Source organism: Lissotriton vulgaris, unplaced genomic scaffold (assembly GCF_964263255.1).
Source record: "Lissotriton vulgaris unplaced genomic scaffold, aLisVul1.2 SCAFFOLD_3746, whole genome shotgun sequence".
Classification (NCBI taxonomy): Eukaryota; Metazoa; Chordata; class Amphibia; order Caudata; family Salamandridae; genus Lissotriton; species Lissotriton vulgaris.
In genome coordinates this window covers 192,704-198,024 of record NW_028243856.1, presented here as the reverse complement: position 1 = coordinate 198,024, position 5,321 = coordinate 192,704, and the positions used below count along the sequence as shown (strand labels likewise).

The 5,321-nt window shown below is 46.5% G+C and overlaps 1 long non-coding RNA gene across 1 annotated transcript; it reads right to left on the bottom strand.

Moving 5' to 3' along the window:
• Nucleotides 1-1,536: 1,536 nt before the first annotated feature.
• On the bottom strand, nucleotides 1,537-4,565 carry LOC147668218 (uncharacterized). Its single transcript, XR_015304144.1, has 3 exons — nucleotides 4,467-4,565; nucleotides 3,587-3,712; nucleotides 1,537-1,783 (listed from the first exon to the last, which is right to left on the bottom strand). It is a non-coding gene; the product is annotated as an uncharacterized LOC147668218 (long non-coding RNA).
• Nucleotides 4,566-5,321: the final 756 nt, after the last annotated feature.

Sequence of the window (5,321 nt, the reverse complement as noted above, 5' to 3'; positions counted from 1 at the left end):
ATTTGTAAGTGCTCCTACGTAATTCGCAAGTCGCAGCACGCCCCAGGCCGTAGAGGACTGGGATGGCCCCAATGATGAAGCATGTCACCAAGGGGCAACCCTGGTGAGTGAGGGGACACCTAGAAAAAAAGCAATTTCTCCTTTTCTATCTACTATACCTTCTGTCAGGTTACGCAGCCCCTAAGCGCCTACCGTACTATGAAACTACATTTCCCATGAGTAGGCGGGAGACTTGCAGACTATTTAGTGAGACTATATGAGAGTACCCTTGTATGTTAGGACATCACTTCACTGATGCCTGTCTTGTCTTCTCTTACAGGTATCCTTTCCCTGCTGACCCTACCTTTACCCATCCCACATTTTTTATTTTAGTTTGTTATTTTTCTCCCTCGCCTAATGCCTCGAACACCCTGTGTTTACACTTCTGGGTGTTGGTGACATTTGGAGGTGGAACCATATTTGCATCGACTGGATCACGGGGAGTAAACGTGACACCTTCCAGACCAACCCCATTGAGTGTTGTTGTGAATGGATTTATAGTGACCAGCAAGGCTCTCGGGTATCTGGCTACAGAGACCTTATGTTGAATATAGTTATCAATAATTCCACACAGGCCCTGTACTGTCGCATTCTTTCTTTCCACAGTTGTCGATGATATATTCTTACTCTGCTTGACAAAGAACCATTGCTAATGTGAAAGAACTTCAACCGAATTAGTAGTTATACTTTACCATTTGTTAGGCTACAATGTGGCACTGCTCTACTGTACTTCTGTCACCTGCTATATTCTCAGTTGTACCGTTGAATTGCTCAGGAGGACAAACCAGATTTCATTTTCTTTTTTTTCATAGGCATGCAACTGCCACTGTGTCACACCACTACTACCACCGCTATGAGGAAATTTTATCCGACCAAGATTGCCAACGTTATTCGGTGTTTCCCGTGGAGCCAGCCCTGGGCCTAGCCCTACTTTCAAACACAAATTACAGGTAAGATAAGCGTTTGGTGGTTTGGGGGTATAATGGAGTATTAGTACGAGAGACGAGAGCCTGAAGGTAGTACTACTAAAGTCCTAGGACTCTTGGATTCACTTCACTTAGTCTGTGAGAGGCACTTAGTGTTGAAAACATTTGGGCATTTACACTTAAAGGAAGAAAATGGAACTAAACTTTCAGGAAAACAGTCAACGTTAAACCCCCACCCACCAGGCAAGCAGTAAAAAACAGGTATGCTCAGATAAAGTTTGAAAAAGTATATTTATATCCCTAACAAAATAATCTCCCGCAAGACCCTCCCTAACCCCAACGATTGTCCTTCAAAAGTCCCCAAAAACCCAACTCCCAATTCCCACCCCCCAAAAGTCTCTAAAAAAGGGGCAAGGGACACTATGGGTGGATGCTGTTCACTTTTTGGGCCAGGGCATCATGCTCCTCGCGGAGCAAGGCGAGCTCCTGCTGAAGGCGGGACACCATCAGGGTGGTGCGGCGCAGGCGTGCCTTCACTGCCTTGCAGGTGCAAGGCCTGTGAGAAGCAGCTGTTGGCCTTGCTGCTCGGCGGTGGCGTTTGCCTTTGGCAGCCCGGCTCAGTCTCGGTGGACCACTGTGCTGGGTCACGGTGGCAGCCGGTGAGGCCACGGAGGACGACGTTGTCGTTGTTGTCGACCGCACACTTTCCACGTCCTCCAGGGCCACCAGCCGCCGATATTCCGCAACAGTGGCCTCGATTCTCCGTTGCCGGGCCGCTCTAGCCAGCTCCTTCCTCCTTGTTCGTTTGGAAGGAGAACCTATATGAAGAAAGAAAGACATAGTCTGTAACCAATGCTCTTTAAGATTAACTCAATCATTCAGCAGAAATGTGTGCTGCAGTACAACTAGCAACTTGCAAGCGCATTACATAACTATTGAGGCCAGTATCTATCTAACCTCACACTTCTTCATCCTTGCTCTAACATTAGTGGGAGTTTAAGGAACAAATTCTATGAGCACTGTGGACTTCCATTGGAGTCGACTATGAAAGTACACCAGTCTTATTCTTCTTCTTGTCTCTTGTTTTGGAAAATTGGTACGTTATTTTCTGCAAGCCGGCATAATGCCAGCGCGGTAAACTTGCACCCGAGAAAAAGAGACGCACGCCATGAGGAGTGACCTAGACTTGCGTTGCCGTTGCGTTACTGTACCCGTCCAGTACATGCAGGTGGTGAATCTCTTACTTTTCTATTACGGGTGGCACTGAGAATACTCTGTTACAACTCAAGGGCTACTGCTTAATTAATTTAACTTTCACCCTACAGTGGAAATGAGTACTAGAAATGGAAAATTGAAGAAGATAAATAATCTGATTATCTATCACTTCACATGGGATGTTTTTGCTTATATATGGGATGACTTTAGGTGCTTTGCTTTTTATTGAGTGACAGGCAGTGATACATCCACACATGAATGACTGAGTACTACTAAACTTATTAAGAGAGGTAGGGAGTGGCCACCATAATAACCGGATCTATGCAGTGCTTGCAATACAAACTACTGCTACTATTTATGGTAGTATTTGGACAAAATTAAAAGTTCTTTTCCTTGCCTTTCCTACACTGGAACGGACGTGCGGGTGCAGTGTTAGTGTTACATGCTCTTCAAAGTTACACTTAGTTCATCCACTGACCGTCTACTCTCTCTAGATCATGGGTACTCACAAACTTTCTCTCAGGGGCTACATTTACAGTGTAGTTTGGGGCCGAGGGCCGCACTGGTGGGGGCGGAGTCAGAGGGGGCGGGGCTAAAGCAAAACGATAACTTGTGACCATGAGGTTGCACACAGGTCCCTGCAGCAGATGCCCTCATCCACTGAGCCACCAGACCCAGAGACCCAGCATTTACATACATCTCTCTCCCTCCTGCTGTCCCTCCTGCCCTCCCTCCATCTCTCTCTCCCTCCTGCCCTCCCTCTCCCTCTGTCATCTCACTGTGTGTGTGTCTATCTGTGTCAGCCTTCAGCCCGGGTTGAGACCGCTTCCTCAACGCGCACACACAGACAACAACACCAAAGTACTTAACAGGTCTTTAAAAGACCATTAACATATTATTGAGGCTTTGTTTGTTTTAGCGCCCCTGCTTCTCCACCCTGACAATCACTGCTTGCCCGGCCCCACAGAGCAGAGGCTTAGTTCTATTTCACCTCTTTGTGGCCTTGCATCTCCACTCTGCTCTGTGGGGGCCGGGGGAGCAGTGATTGTCAGAGTGGAGATGCAGGGGCGCTAACAGGTGAAATACAAAAAAGCCTCTGCTCTGTGGGGGCCGGGGGAGCAGTGATTGTCTGCAAGGTCAGCGCACCGCCAACGAAGGCTTGCCGGGCCACCACCGGCCCGCGGGCCGTACTAGGAGTACCCCTGCTCTAGATACACATATGCTATCTAAGAGTCAGATAGTAGCATGATCCAGGTATATGGACACATACAGTTTCTGTGTCACCCACCCAGGCTGTTGTCCTTCCACCCATCATTGCTTCATCATTCACCCAGCCATGCATCTCATATTCTTGCCTTCCCAGCTAGTCTTCAATCTCAATAAGTAAGGAATATATAAGAGCTTACCTCTGGCCGCCACCACCGTCTCAACTCTCACATCCGGCGCCGCCGCCTCCTCCCCTGATGATGAATTGCCCTCCGCCTCCGTGTCGAGCACCACCACCACACTGGCCCCGCCACCAGATGTTCCACCTACAAAGTACATTTAAGAATCTTAGAATAAAGCACTCACTAGTCACTAGTATTTGGTCTAGGAATGAAGACATGTGAAAACAATGTAATTTGTGACTGTCTACGTTAAAGTTAAAAAAAATGTCCCTTTTTCCAGGGAAGGTTGTCTTGCTGCACTTTTTGGCACAACTGATGAAGGCTGATTTTTTAACACGCACCATTTTTCTCCACACAGACAGAAGATGGACTTCTAACAACAAGATCAAGTTGAAACCAGGTGAGAGCTCGGCTCGACCACAAGAAATGTCTTCAATTAATCGTCAGCACTAACCACTTTTCCATTATCAGTTAAACGTTTAGTTTTATTATGACTTCATTTTAATAAATGTGTTTACTTTTAATAAAGCTTTTAAATTTAAATACAATCTGTGTTTTTTGGTCCTCCAGACTAGAGTGACTGAACGAAAGGTTTTGCAATTTTTGCAAGCATGAGTCCAGATAGAACACTTCAAAAGACATTATGGACAATCCCAGAGGACTGCACTAAGTTGATAGAGCTATTGCTGACTAGAATCATGGGAGTTTCGCCAACCGTGCAATCTTAGTTAGCTACACAGACAGACTAATAAGAATAATCTAGTAATACCACAGGGAGTCATAGTAGAGGCAGGATAAGAATTTAGATACAGTCTACAAGAAGAGCAAAGACAATTTTGAAAAAATTCAAATGAGGAACGCTAGGAAAAATAGGTACTAGTCTAAAATGAAAACTTACTGGGGCCAGCAGAGGAGCCCTCGCCTGCCCGATCCTGGCCCTGTTGATGAACAGCATCCGCCGCCTGCTGCTCCTGTGTCCTCCTCTCGCCCCTGGGGGGAGCTGACGTACAACATGAAAGAAAGAACAGAAAACATGGATGATTGTTGCTTGTCAATGTCAACCAAATCAAACATTTCAAAAGAACAATAACAAAATATTTCCGCGAAATTATATTGATTATGGTTACTTTTTATTTATTTGCGGACCTGTGACTTCGAAAGTCACGTAACTCACTAAACAAAGTACTGAAACGTTCACCTAGGACTGGCAGGCAGCAGTCCGCAGGCAAGACGCAAAGTGACAGACAAACTCCATTGTGATTTCAGTCAGATCAGTGACAACACTAACAGTTGCCTGCTACATTACCAGTCATTTAAATAGTCAAACTATCAATCCACCGCCACTATTTTTCTTATTGTCAGGGTTACAAAGGAAGGGGCAGATTTAAGCCCTTGCGGCTCTTTTGCGCCGTTCTTGCGTGACTTTTGTGACGCAGCAGCTAAACAAAAAAGGGCGCCATGGTGCGGCGTATAATATTATAACAACGTGACGCATTTGGGAGATGCATCCCGTTATAAAGCCCTGCGCCATCAGGGGGCGTTCCGGCGCAAGGGAGGGCATTCCTGCGCTGGAACACATCCTAATAGTGGCTGAGGGAAATCTACAAAATATCAATCAGTCACCTTTAGGACAATGATGCGTCACACAAACCCTGCACCTGCTTGAAGCAGACGTACGGCTTGACCCAGCATTGGGGAGATAGGGTACCCCAGAGCATTGATGGAGCTGCGCCATCGTTGCGACGCAACTCCA